At 46.0% G+C, this 14,763-nt stretch overlaps 1 protein-coding gene across 2 annotated transcripts in view; it reads left to right on the forward strand.

Moving 5' to 3' along the window:
* LOC144822310 (ras GTPase-activating protein 4-like) overlaps positions 1-14,763 on the forward strand; it is a 528,733-nt gene that overhangs the window by 423,058 nt on the left and 90,912 nt on the right. The window lies entirely within an intron of this gene.

Below are 14,763 nucleotides of genomic sequence, written 5' to 3' on the forward strand. Positions count from 1 at the left end.
GTTTCACAGTTTTCAGTGGCATGAACTTGGGTTTATGCAAACTTTGAATTTGTTAGAACGTCTGACAAAGATGACAAACATTTCAAATTCCCCCCAGAGTTGAGAAGTCACAATAACAAAACTTTGCCTTCCCAAAGAAGAGTGCGGAAGCCCAACATGCCTCCAGGAGGATTGCTGCCTCTAATGATTTTGCCATTGCCTAGCCATGTCACTATAGAAGACCAGGTTGTATTGCATGCAAGTAAATGCTGCTTTCAGTAAATATAGGGGCAATGTGACTAAACATTAATCTTTGAATCCAAAGCTGTGAAATAAACGTACTAGGGACAGAAGTATGTATAATATACAGTGAATATGTGATTTGAAAAGACAAACAGTGAGACACCAATGAGAACAGGCAGTTTTAAAAACATTCTCTAGGAACATCTTTCCTCAAAACAATTCTAACTCGTAGTTCATGTGTCTCATGTCTACAAGGAAGAATTGCTATCAGTTGATAAAGAAGCTGGTAGAGATGTAAGCTGTTGTAAACCATTGGCGGGTTTTAATATCAAGTAACACATATTTCACACCAACCAGTGAGTAGTGAGAGAAAGTTCTTGAAAACAAGTGGGGGATCTCCAGTATGGACCAGACCAGATAGAAGAGACAAGAGTGTCTATTTTCTGGGCGATCTCCCTTGGGGTCTGTGGGACAGCAGTCCTTCTATTTAGACAGTACGTTCTTTCTAGACAACTAACAACAATTTGTACCTGCCTGGATGCTCACCATATCTGTTGCAGTTTCACTACTCACCAATATTATAGGCCTGAGATAGAACTATCTTTTGCTGTGGTTGTCTGTTTTCTGGTGCCACTCTTTATACATCTTATGCCATCCCACAAGCCTGTTGTCCTCTTTTTAAATGAACACCACACAAATAAGGGCCTAATTAATTCAAGTCCTTACAGACACCCGATCCATTAAACTCACTGGTTAAAAAGACATAGGGTCAGGGTTAAGAACACCAAGCTCCCTAAAACAAATTAAATTAATTCACCTTAACATAGAGTCTCAAGAGCTGTAGTAGACAGAATACGCCCTTGGGACTAGTTGATCAAAATTCTCAGCGTGGTCAGTTCAGGACTGTCATAGGGAGAGAACTACACAGCCAATGAGACCTACTCATATAATATATGTATACACCATTACCATTGCCATACTGTTGGTAGGGTGTGTGAACTAATTGATTGTCAGTTCACTGAGATTTCAGTTGGTTGTTCTTGACGTTATTTACAATTTGGCATACTCCAACATTATCATGTGATCAATGTTTATGCTTCCATAATATTGTCTTGAATCTGCTTTTCTCATCTAATGAAGAATTGGTTAAACAAATGAAGGGCACAGTGAGGTTTACTGCTGGGCCAAAATAAGTGCCCCCACACTAAACAAAAAATGCATGTTTTTGCTATTTTGAGGAGTGGTATTCTGTGTAGTAGCTATTCCACACAATACCTTTTCTGTGCAGTGCCTGAGCAGCTAGTCTGTATAGTGGCTTTTTTGTGTGGCCTCTAATTCAGAGTCTGTTGTATGATTATTTCTATTGATTGGCGTGTTTTATCCAGTAAAGAGTTTTCCTCTGATTCATTCACTGTGACAGTATTCCTACCACGCCCCACTGGTTTGTTGCATGAACCCTCCAAAATGGAGAGAAAGGATCCATTAATGTAAACCAAAGTAGCGATGTCGCTAGCTAAAATTATAGAAATTAGAGAAACTGGGCCAGATTGTTAAGAAGCCAAAGTCATGAATCCTATCCGCAAAGCCAACTATATCCCGAAGATGATTTTGAGCTTTGTGTTAATTCACATAGGTGCCAGTGACCATGAGGAGTTGAGCTGTAATAATAACATTATATTTAGATCTTAGAAAAAAGGGGATGGATGTTGCAATTACAAATCATTCACTCTGATTGGCGAGAGGGCCTCATCAAAAGTACAAGCTGAATCATCTGCAAATAAAATGCTTAATTCTATACCAAAGAAAATGATTGAGATAAAATCAGTACAAACCACATATGTTGTCAATTTGGAAACCTTGAGTGCTAAAGTGGATGAACTGTAAGATAAGACTGGGGCACTATCCGAAGCATATTGGTGAGTCATGAAACAAATGACTAGGCTTTAGTTACCGCTAATTTGGAAACTGGTTATCAAGAAAGTAAAGTAAAAGCTCTGGAATGAGAATGTGAGGAGTTAGAAAATAGATCCAGATGTTGAAATATTCATATTGTTGGAGTTCAAGAGGGATTTGAACGCACAGAGACAGGCCCACACACTGAAAGCTCCATTAATTGCTGTGCTCATTCTTAAATTGCTGTTTCTCCAGTATTGGAGCTTTCATAGATTCACATACCTGAATCATTCCCCGTCGTCGAGACGGGAGTCTCCGGTACATAAAAAAGCAATGCTTAGCAGTATAGCAAACTGAAAAGAGGCCTAGGCCCATTTCCCTTTTGCAACCCATAGCCTTTGTTATGCAAAAAAGGACCAAACTTTTCCCTGAACCAATCAGAGCGCCTCACCCTCTAGAACACTCCTGAGAGAACCTTTTGCCCCTTAGTTGTGCTAGGGAGTCTCCTTTGAGCTCTGTTTAAATTCAGTGTTTTCAACTTCATTAAAGAACTTTGTTCTTGGGAATTCTATTGGATTCTGATCTACTGTGGATTATGTTCAAAAGGATTATTTAGAGCCTGTGCAACTTGTTCCAAGAAGTTGCTCCACGCTGATGACCCTCACACTGACTACATTTACTGTCTATACCCGCAGGCCAAAGACTGCAAGGTATGTTGCACTTTCTCAAGTAATTTCTGAGAGATCGTGAGGGGCGCCTTTTAATATGGTGTCAAACGCTAAGGCCAAAAAGGAGCTTATCTCAAGTGACAGTGATGAGGCGTCATCCTCAACATCTAGGAGATCTCAAAAGAGAAGAAAATCTCCTCAAACTCATTCCTCAGGGGAATGTCCTGAGAAGGCCCTCAAAAAGACCACTCATGGGTCTTCTGGGCGCCGTCCTTACAAATCTCTTCACTCTGTGGAAAAGGAGAGTAAAGGACATGCTTTTGAGGAAAAATCATGTTAAAAAGACGACTTCTGAGCCGTCAAAAATCACCTCATCTGGTCGGAGAACCCTTCAGGAAGCCGTCTTCTATACCTCCTGAGGTAAAGACTAAGAAACCAACATCGTCAACGGGATCGTCGACGAAGAAACCATCATCGTCGTCGAGGATTGAGGTGAAACTCATATCAAAAACAACATCATTGCCTATTACAGTCTCTCCGTCTACGACGGCGGCGGCGACGATGGTTTCGTCTATGGCGTCGTCGATGCCGGTATCGTCTACGGCGTCGTCGACAATGGTATTGTCTACGGTGTTGTCTATGGCGTCGTCGACGACGGTGTCTACTGCGTCGACGGCGACGGTATTGTCTACGGCGTCGTCGACAGCGGTATCGTCTACGGCGTCGTCGACGACTGTATCGTCTACGGCGTCGTTGACGACGGTATCGTCTACGGCGCTGTCGATGATGGTATCGTCTACGGCATCGTCGATGACGGCAGTAGTTGTCGACAGTGGTATCGACGCCGGTTACAGGATCGTCGACGGGAACATAGAAGACGATGACTATGTCGTCGACGACTGATAGCTCTCCATGCCTGGTATCGACAATGGCATCGACGACACTGGTGTCGATGGCGATCTCGTCGACGGGCTCGTCGACGAGGGAAATTCCAAAATTAGAAATAATCCGGAAGAGGAGCATTATCCAGAAATCACCTACCCAAAGGAAGATTACACTTCTGGTGCCAACGCACCTGCTTGAAGAGCAGGACTCGTAGGAAGAGGAGGACGACGGATGACTATGAGGAGGGATCTGGGGAGTACCAATATCCTCAGCAACAGCACTATCAAGAGTACCAGGAAGGAATGGTTGGTATGCCATCCTCCATCATGATGGATCTGCAGTTTATGCTGGTAGACTATAGAAAGAGATTTTCGCCGACACCAGCTTCTCAGGAAATCCCATCCCTACTACTCCAGTTGGAAACAGGGAGCCGCAACAAGAAGTTAGGCCGGCGACTCCTCAAATGATACACCATCAGAATCCGGTCACCAAGGATGATGATGACCAGGAAGAGGGAGAATTAACAGATCCCAGCAAAAAATGGGATGATTACTTGATTCCATCTCTGGCATCTCCCTCACCAGGACCGGTAGATTCTCCGCAGATTCCATAATATAATAGAGAGAGCTGCGAGATGTTCCAGCTTCCTTGGTGAGTCTTTCCATTGATGCATCTCTGGAAGGATGGGGAGCATTCCTTCAGGACCTGCAGGTCAGCGATCGGTGGAAATTGCAAGAACAACAGCTTCACATCATCTGGCTTGAGCTCAAAGCGGTAGGCTTGGCAGTACTGACTTTCCTACCAAGAATTCAGGGAACGTCAGTTCTGGTGAGAACAGACAACACGACTGCGATGCACTATCTCAACAAGCAGGGAGATACAAGATCACTCTCCCTGTCGTGGGAAGCTCAAAAGATATGGAAGTGGACTGTCCAACATGGAGTATCTCTAAAGGCGGAACACCTTCCAGGAGATCAGAACGTCAAAGCGAGCACTCTCAGCAGACTGAAATCGACCTGCCACAAGTGGGAGATCAATCAGGACATACTGCAAAGCAGCTTCTTCAGGTGGGGAGTTCCAGCAGTGGATCTGTTTGCCACAGCTCAGAACACAAAATGACGGTTCTTCGCAAGTTGGCACCACCAGTGGGAATCTGGGGGAATGCGTTTTTGATAACATGGTGAGGCATCTTTGCCTACGCCTTTTCTTCGATCCCCCTCCTGCCACATGCTCTCACAAAGATAAAGAAGGAACCGAGCAAGGTAATACCAATAGCTCCATGGTGACCCAGACAACACTGGTTCACGGAGTTGCTCTTGCCAACAGAGGATTGCCCAATTCGTCTACAACCAATATCATCACTCTTTACAATGTCCCGGGGACAAGTGCTTCATTCGGATCCAAAATTGCTGCGCTTAGCGGCCTGGCTCCTGAATATTGCGAATTCCGCATCCTGGATATTTCGGCAGAATGCAGAGATATTCTAGCACATGCCAGAGCGGAAACTACAAACAGAGCAGATAGGATGAAATGGAAGAGATTCAGTCTGTGGTGCCAAGAACATAATATTCATCATCTAAAATTATTCCATATATTTAGATGTTGGCAAAATCTGGTTTGGCCCATGCTTCTATCAAAGTACACCTGGCGGCAATTTTTTGATGTAGACGACTTCCTTGAGTCCATCACTGTGGTCTGAAAGAATTATGAAGCAATTCATGAAGGGGTTGTTTCGGACCAAAAATTCTTATTCTGGAAGCTAGCTCTTCTTAGAGCTCTCACTTCAGCCAGAAGAATTGGGGAAAAACAGGCTCTCACGATACAAGAACCGTTTTTGCAGTTCAAGAAGGACAGGGTTGTTCTCGGGATTAAACCCAAATTCATTCCGAAAGTGCCAACAGATTTCCATCTAAATGAACCACTGATTCTTAAGCGTTTTTTTTTTTTCCATCAACTGTCCACAGCAGTGGAAAAAGCTTTTCATTCATTAGATGTTCAACACTGCCTGAAATTCTATGGGCAAAGAACAAGGCCTTTCCGCAAGTCTTCCCAACTATTTGTTGCTTATAGTGCCCAGAGGGAGGTTTTTTTTTTCCCTTGTAAAAAAGGGGAATTTCTCGATGGATTTCAAAGACAATACAATATTGTCATCAGGTGGCGGGGAAGCCGTTGAATGCACCTGTTCGTGCACATTCTACAAGAGTAGTGTCCACCTCCACTGCTTTATTTGCAGGAGTACCTATCCAGGATGTCTGCAGGACTGCTACCTGAAAGAGTACTCCTACCTTCACCAGACATTACTGCCTTGATGCACCTGCAAATAGGATATGGCAGTGGGAGAAGCAGTACTGAGGAACCTTTTCCAGTAACGGTGAGCCCTCTTTGTCATCCCTTCTTCCTTTGTGGTAAGATAAGCACATTTTTATTGTCGTATGCTGTATTATGCGTAATTTATGAACATCTGTCTATGGGTATTTATAGACAGTTACTGCGATGGTTGACTGACATATGTTGCCTATTTTAGAGTTGTCGGTAACAAAACAAAATGTGCTATAATTTCTTGCTCGCTATTCTGATTCAGGTATGCTCCAATACTGGAGTAAGAAAACAAGTTACTTTCCTGTAACTGTAGTTATCCAGTATTGGAAGCTTTCATAGATTCACATACACCCACCCTCCTCCCCTGAGAGGCTCGCCTCGGATTAGGCACAAAAGGTGTTTATGGCACAAGTGCACGAAAATCTGAGGGGCAAAAGGTTCTCTCAGGTGTTTTTCTAGAGGGTGAGGAGCTCTGATTGGTTCAAGGAAAAGTTTGGTCCTTTTTTGCATAACAAAGGCTATGGGTTGCAAAAGGGAAATGGGCCTAGGCCTCTTTTCAGTTTGCTATACTGCTAAGCATTGCTTTTTTATGTACCGGAGACTCCTGACTCGACGACGGGGAATGATTCAGGTATGTGAATCTATGAAAGCTTCCAATACTGGAGAACTATAGTTACAGGTAAGTAACTTGTTTTCTTATTTGCACATTATCTACGCTGCTGCCTTTAAAAAACGCTTTTAAATGTTTTAATATTGCGCACGATGCACTTACTCTGTTCTCAGCAAGAAGTCTAACCGCAGGGTGCTTGCGGGACTTCCGACAGTGGGGCAGACATTTTGGTAGTTGGAAGGTCAGCGGGCTAGGTCTCATGCCCCTGACATTACTTAAACAGACGCTGGCGCGCGCACTGTGAAGTCCTCCTGAGGCTTGAGCCGGGAGAAACCTACACTGTACTCGTTCTTAATTGCTGTCCTCATTCTTAAATTGCGGTTATTTGCACATTATCTACGCTGCTGCATTTAAAACCGCTTTTAAATGTTTTAATATTGCTCAATCAATCAGTCATTTGTAAAGCGCACTACATACCCGTGAGGGTCACAAGGCGCTGGGGAGGACCGCTACTGATCGAACAGCCAGGTCTTGAGCATCCTCCTGAAGGTCAGCAGGTCTTGGGTCTGTCATAGGCTCTGTAGGAGGGTGTTCCATGTCTTGGCGGCGAGGTGGGAGAAGGATCTCCCGCCGGTGGTTGTTCTTCGGATGCGCAGGACGGTGGCGAGTGAGAGGTCGGCGGATCGTAGCTGGCGGTTGGGGATGTAGAAGGAGAGCCGTCTGTTGAGGTAGGATGGGCCGGTCTTGTGGAGTGCCTTGTGAGCGTGGATAAGGAGCTTCAAGGATATTCTCTTGCTGACGGGGAGCCAGTGCACGTCCCTCAGGTAGGGGGTGATGTGGCCGTGGTGTGGTACATCGAGGATCAGTCGTGCGGAGGTGTTTTGGATGCGTTGTAGTCGTTTGATGAGCGTAGAGGGCATTTCCGTAGTCGAGTCTGCTGCTGACGAGGGCCTGGGTGACTGTCTTTCTTGTACCTGTCAGGATCCATCTGTAGATCTTTGGGAGCATGCGGAGGGTGTTGAAGCAGGAGAAGGAGACGGCATTGACCTGCTTGGTCAATGAAAGCGTTGAGTCGAGGATGATTCCCAGGTTGCGTGCGTGGTCGATGGGTGTCGGGGCTGCTCCCAGAGCCGTCGGCCACCAGGAGTCGTCCCAGACTGAAGGGTTGGAGCCAAGGATGAGGACCTCTGTATTGTCCGAGTTCAGCTTCAGACAGCTGGTCTTCATCCAGTCGGCGACGTCCTTCATTCCTTTGTGGAGGTAATCTTTGGCGGTGATGGGGTCCTTGGTGAGGGAGAGGATCAGTTGAGTTTCGTCGGCATAGGAAATTATGTTGAGGTTGTGCTGTCGGGCGACGTGTGCGAGCGGGGCCATGTATATGTTGAAAAGTGTTGGGCTGAGGAAGGACCCCTGGGGTAGGCCGCAGATGATCTCAAAGTCTTTGGACCGGAATGGGGGGAGGCGGACTCTCTGGGTTCTGCCGGAGAGGAAGGAGGTGGTACATTCCAGCGCCTTGTCTCGAATCCCTCCGGCGTGGAGGCGTGCGCGTAGTGTGCGGTGGCAGACGGTGTCGAAGGCGGCAGAGAGGTCAAGGAGGATTAGTGCTGCCTTCTCGCCGTTGTCCAGCAGGGTCCTGATGTCATCCATGGCGGCGATGAGGGCGGTCTCGGTGCTGTGGTTGCTGCGGAACCCTGACTGGGAAGGGTCCAGGATTCTGGTTTCTTCGAGGTATCAGGTTAGCTGTCTGACGATTTTCTCGATGACCTTGGCCGGGAAGGGGAGCAGAGAGATGGGCCGCAAGTTCTTGAGGTCTCTAGGGTTAGCCTTGAGTTTTTTCAGTAGGGCGTTGATCTCGCCCTACAGTTGATCTCAGCGTGTTTCCAGCTCTCTGGGAAGGTCGCGGTCTCGAGGGAGAGATTGATGACATTGCGCAGGTGGAACGCGATGGAGCTGCTTGCTTTGTTGAAGATGTGGTGCGGGAAGGGATCTGACGGAGAGTCGGAGTGGATTGTGTTGATGGTCTTGATGGTGTCATCTCTGCTCACGCTGGCCCAGGCTAGCAGGGAGTCGTGGTCGATGGTGTGCGGAGGGTCTGTTGTGTTACTGTCTGTTGGGTCTGTCTGGGTGTTGAAGCTGTTGTAGATGTCTGCTATCTTGTGGTGGAAGAAGGTGGCGAGGGAGTCGCACAGGGCTTGTGACGGCAGTATGGTGTTTGAGCTGGGGTTGGAGAGTTCCTTCACGATGTTGAAGAGCTCCTTCCTATTGTGTGCGTTGTCGTCGAGGCGGTCTTTGAACGAGGTTCTCTTGGCGGCCCTGATGAGGTAGTGGTGGTTGCGGGTGGCGTCCTTGTGTGCTGCGCGGTTGTGCGGAGTTTGTTCGCTGTGACATTTCTTTATTTTCCGGCAGGCTTGCTTGGAGGCTAGGAGTTCTGGGGTGAACAAGCTGGCCCTCTTTCTGTCTCTGTGGGGGGTTTCTTCAGTGGGGCGAGGGTGTTGGCGTAGTCTTCGATCCAGCATCTGAAGCTGTGGGCAGCGTCGTCGGTGTTGGAGGGTTCGGTGGGTGGGCTGAGAGCGAGGTTTGTATGTAGTTGGTCTTCGGTGATTTTGCTCCAGCAGCGGCGGGAGATCTGTTGGGTGCGGTGGTGTGTGGTGGGTTTCTGGAAGGTGAAGTGGATGCAGCGGTGGTCGGTCTAGATGAGTTCGGTGGTGTGGCTGACGGAGACGTGTGGGCTTGAGGAGAAGACTGGGTCGAGCGTGTGGCCGGCGGAGGGGGTGGGCGTTGTGACGAGCTGGTTTAGTCCGAGGTTGGCGAGGTTATAGATCAGGGTTGTGGAGTTGTTGTCTTGTTGTTCTCAAGGTGAAAGTTCAGGTCTCCGAGGAGGATGTAGTCGGTGGAAGTCAGGGCGTGCATGCTGATGAAGTCGGCGATGGAGTCGCTGAACTGAGGGCAGGGTCCGGGGGGTCGGTAGACGAGGGTGCCTCTGAGGGTGGAGTTGGGGGTCTGTGTGGATCTGGAAGTGCATGTGTTCGGCAGTGCTGAGCGCGTCGTTGTTGCTAGTCGAGACCCTGATGTTGTTCTTGTGGACGATGGCGATTCCAACTCCGTTGGTGCGGTCTCTGCGGGTGATCTTGTAGCCGTCTGGGATGGCTATGGCGATGTCTGGTGCGGAGGAGTCGTTCAACCAGGTCTCTGTCAGGAAAGCAACGTCAGGGGGTTGTGTCGAGCAGGTCCCAGAGCTCGACCGCGTGTTTGCACGCGTAGCGGGTGTTCAGTAGTATGCATCACAGGTGGGTGTGGTCATTCTTGGCGGGTGGTTCGTCGGTTCTGAGGCTGGTGTAGCTGCAGTTCCGGCAGGTGAAGGGGCTGTGTGTGTTTCGGGGCGGCCTTGAAGCAGGTGTGGGTCCGTCCGGGGATGAGGAAGTGGAGTGTGCTGGCATCGCAGCGGCGGCTGTCGTCTTGGCAGGAGCGGGGACCAGGTGTTCTGGCGCTGGGAGTGGTCCAAGCGCGGACGGGAGCAGACCGGCTTGCCTTAGGTGCACCCGCTGCCACGCAGCGGCCGGCATTTATGGGGAGTTTGGAGGGAGGAGCAGCTGGGAGGCGGGGGCAGAGAATGGGCAGTGGGCAGGGGGCGGGGACGCAGGGGACACAGCGGCGGGGGCGGTGAGGGACGACGGAGGGAAAGAAGGAAAAAGGCCACATATGAGGGCAAAAAGGCACAGAAATCAATAAAAAACGAGTGGCACAGAAGGCAAAAGGGGCACAAAAACGAGGGGGAAACGAGTGGCACAGGAGGCAAAGGGCACATAAATCAATAAAAAACGAGTGGCACAGAAGGCAAACAGGACACAGAAATACGGGGTAGCTGGGAAACAGAAGGCAAAAGCGGGCAGAGAGGCACGGGGGCAGCGAGGGGAACAGAAGGGAAAAACTGGGCAGAGGGACACAGGGCAGCGAGGGGTACAGAAAGGAAAACCAGGTGATTTTAATTATCATCTTGAATCGCCCTCGGACCCAGATACCATCAGTTTGCTCGATCTAATGAAGGGTGGAAACCCATCAGGCCGGGCACAAGTTAGATGGTATCTTTTCAAACAATTTCCAGCTTTCTTTCACGAGCATCCTTCCGTTAGTTTGGTCAGATCACTCACCAGTTTTGATGGAGCTCACTCTGCCGGACCGTGCGGTTCCAAAATTATCTATAAAATATTCAGAGAAAAGGGCATGGAACAAGATAGAAGATAGAAGTAGAGGAATAACACCAATTGTTAACCTTTACTAGGACCCCAACACCTAGTAATCTGGATGAGGCAACCAGATCATATACTGAATGGTTAGAAGCTGCAGGGCATAAGCTAGCACCTATAAAACGCCTTACCCATACCTGACAGCAGCCTTCCCCCCCTGGTATTCGAAGGAGGTGAGGGACCAAATGTTGGCCTGCAAATGCCTGGAAAGAAGCTGGAGGAAGGGATACAAGGAAAAGAAAAAAGAAGAATATAAGGTTGGCCTGGCACACTACAAACAGCTGCTTAAAAGCACTAAACAAGACTATTTTACTAATAGAATCAAATCTGCCAAAAACTTGTCTAAAGATCTTTTTAAAATAGTAAACTCCTTAGCCCACCCACGCGCACCGACTATTTCAGCTAGTCAAGCGCTGTGTAATAAAATTGCCAAATTCTTTTCCGATAAAGTTCATAATATTTTTCTAACAATTTCGACTCTCCATCCAAAATAAGCACCGATATGGCAACAGATCAGAAGAAATCAAATCTAGACACCCCACGATTAGAAAGTTTTGCCATCCTAACAGAATCAGACACCTACAATCTATTGGAGAAATTGAAATCAGGTTCCCCCAATGATCCATGTCCGAGTTCGGTAGTAAAACTAGCGGCAGAGTCAGTTTCACGGACACTGACTTCCATTATCAATACAATGTATTTAGAAGGATACTTTCCCAAAGACTGGAAACATGCATCAATTTTGCCCCTTCTTAAGAAACCCACTCCCAGCAAAAATCATAGAAAGAAATATGAATGCTGAACTCAAATTTCTGCAGGACTCCCAGGCCCTTAACCCAACTCTGTATGGGTTTAGAGAGGGCCATAGTACAGAAACAGCGCTCCTTTAGTCCACAGAAGAGATCACGGCCATTCTGGACCAAGGGGGGAAGACCGTACTGATCATGTTAGACTTATCTGCAGCATTCGATACTGTCCATCGTGCTTTGCTGATGGACTTATTGGGGGAGATAGGAGTCAAGGGCATTGCCTGGAATCTTCTTAAATCTTTTCTTTCTGATAGAATGCAAACGGTAGCCCTGGAAGAATTTGAAGCTGAATCTTTCTCTCTACCTCGTGGTATGCCGCAAGGGTCGTCATTGAGCCCAACCCTTTTCAATGTGTATGTGTCGTCGCTGGCACCCTTAATTGAATCCTTTGGGTTCACTTTGACTTCCTACCCTGATGACACCCAAATTGTGGTGTCTTTACTACCAGAAGAGATTCATGAAACCGCGTCAAGGTTGCAGGACTGCATGAAAGCCGTGGGGGGATGGATGGCCCAAAATTGCCTGAAACTCAACTCTGGCAAAACGGAGCTTGTGTTGTTCGGCAACAACTCTACTTTTTGGACTCCTGAATGTTGGCCAGAGACATTGGGTCCTCTACCCACTCCTAGTTAAATTAAGTTTTAGGGACCAGGTTAATACAGTAGCTTCATCAACATCGTATATCCTTAAATCTTGTAAAAAAAATAATGCTACTTCTTCCGAAAGACGTATAATAAACAGTTGTTACAGCACTAATAATGTCCAGATTAGATTATTGCAACAGCCTTTATTTTACGATCCATAAAGGATCGATGAATAAACTACAGATTCTGCAGAACGCAGCGGCCAAACTCCTGACTGTCACACCAAAGTATGAGTCAATCTCAGCCAACAAAAAAAAACTTCATTGGCTGCCAGTCAGGAAACGGACCCAATTTAAGTCTCTTTTTCTGGTTTTTAAAGCCCTCCAGGGAACTAGACCAGAGTTCTTAAAACACTGACTCCACTGGTAAATACCAAAAAAAGCACTGCGTCGTCTGACACAAAACTCGTGAATGATCCTTGGGTAAAAAAATGGCAATTGGGGCGGCAGAAGCTTTATAGCTAATACGGCCAAATCATGGAATTCTCTTCTACCAGCCTTGAGAAATGTGACCAATCTGTTGGCCTTCAGGAAAGCACTGAAACCATGGTTGTTTTCTAACTGATCTGGTTAAATTCCCACACGCTTTTAGTCCACAGTAGGCCTTCACACAGCACCAGGACACTTCGGGTAGCAGTTAGCGCTCTACAAGTACCAATAACATTAACATTAACATCATACTGTGGATTTCTGGACGCCCGCACAAATGGGTGTTTAATTATTTACTTAAGCAGATTCTGACTATTAAAAGGAGAACATATGTATTACCAGAGGAAAAACTATAGTACCAAATTTTCTCACAATAGTCTGGGTCCATTGTGGGCCTCCTTATGCCATCAAAGTCAGGGAAATGCTCCAGACTTTAACGATGTTTTTTAAGATTTATTCAATCATAGAGAAAGTACTGGCCAATGCCTGAGAGAAGTATACCTACCACATCCGGCTACTCTTTTTATATCATTCAGCAGGCATGGAAATCGTCAGCTATAACAGTTTGCTCTTCTTCTTCCATGTATATGGATGCAATATTTCAAAAAGGACCAAATCATAATATGGCTTTACACAGTTTTCTTTTCACCAGCAAAGATACATGAATTTCGCAGTTTTTGCCTCTTGCATAGTTTGCAGATTCCTAGTTTTCATTCATATTTTTGAAGTTTGTATCTACTTTTCAAGAAGCCTTTCACTGTAAAAGACTCCAGTCAAGCCAGAAAGAATCTGAAAATTCAGTCAAGCTACTTGCATATGTCGGTCATATAGTAAAGGTATGCCGAATTTTCAGAACATGTTACATATTTAAGAATTTTTGTAAACGCTTTGCAAAGCTTGGCTGTGGACAATAACTTTACAGAATCAACAAAACAAAACTAAGTGGTGACATTCCATCAACAAGTGTACGGCAACTCATAGGAAACCTCTTCAAACTTTTTTTCTGCAAAATATGCCATAAGTGGAACTTTTTTTAACTTTTACATAATGGTCATGCTAAAAACGTCACTGTGCATCCAGGGTGTTTTCCCAGTAGTTTAACATATCAATTAGAAACAACTCATTTATCTTTAGATTGTTGAGATACTTTACAAAAGTTTCTTGGCCCCTTCAGCTGTTAATTGCTGCAATCCGACATTGATAGTGGTGACAATGTTCTCTTGATAATTTAAATATCCCCATTTGATGGATTGCGGAAGAGCAGTTTTGTCTGAATCAGTAACAAAAACCGTAAATATGTAAATATAATTCAAACAAGGCTGCTAGGATGAGTCTTTCTATGTCATGATTTTGTTTTTGCACAGTTAATACATGTTATTTCAACAAGACACTTTTAGAAGAATGAACAATACGTGGCATCACATGTACAGGTCCTAGTTTTTTCTCCTAAAAGTCTTTCTTATGAGCACCAAGATAATAAATTAATAAATATGACATGTACTATGCTGTTCTGCAGAGCTGTTCCAGTGGAAAGGGAAGCATCATAATTGTTACTTAATTTGCTTTTCTTTGCTGCACAATTTAGCCAACCCAAACATATAATCCAAGAGGTCCTGGTTATGTTCTACATAAATTGCCAGAAGGGTCATCATTTTCATGCTTGTGTCCGACGCAAATAACTTTGCAAGCTATTCATTTTTGCAAGGAAAACATAAATTTGGGCCCCATTCCGAGACCCATCGGAATCCCAGTTCGGGTGCAAAAAGCAAACTGTGTCCAAATCAGGATTCACAGTTTTGCAATAACTACTGCACAGCTGCAATTTTCCACAAACAGACTTTATCAGGAAAATCTTGGCAGTATTAACTGGATTTAATATGGCTGAAAGAGGCAAAACCCATAGGGACTCCTTTATATATTGGCAATAAGCATAGTGCGTCGCAACGGAGTATGCTTACCCCCAATATAATAGCAATGGTGGTGGCACTTAAGACCTTGAAGGAGTCAAGCCTTCCAGCATTAGTCCATACAAATGCAAGGT

Source organism: Lissotriton helveticus, chromosome 3_1 (assembly GCF_964261635.1).
Source record: "Lissotriton helveticus chromosome 3_1, aLisHel1.1, whole genome shotgun sequence".
NCBI classification, from domain to species: domain Eukaryota; kingdom Metazoa; phylum Chordata; class Amphibia; order Caudata; family Salamandridae; genus Lissotriton; species Lissotriton helveticus.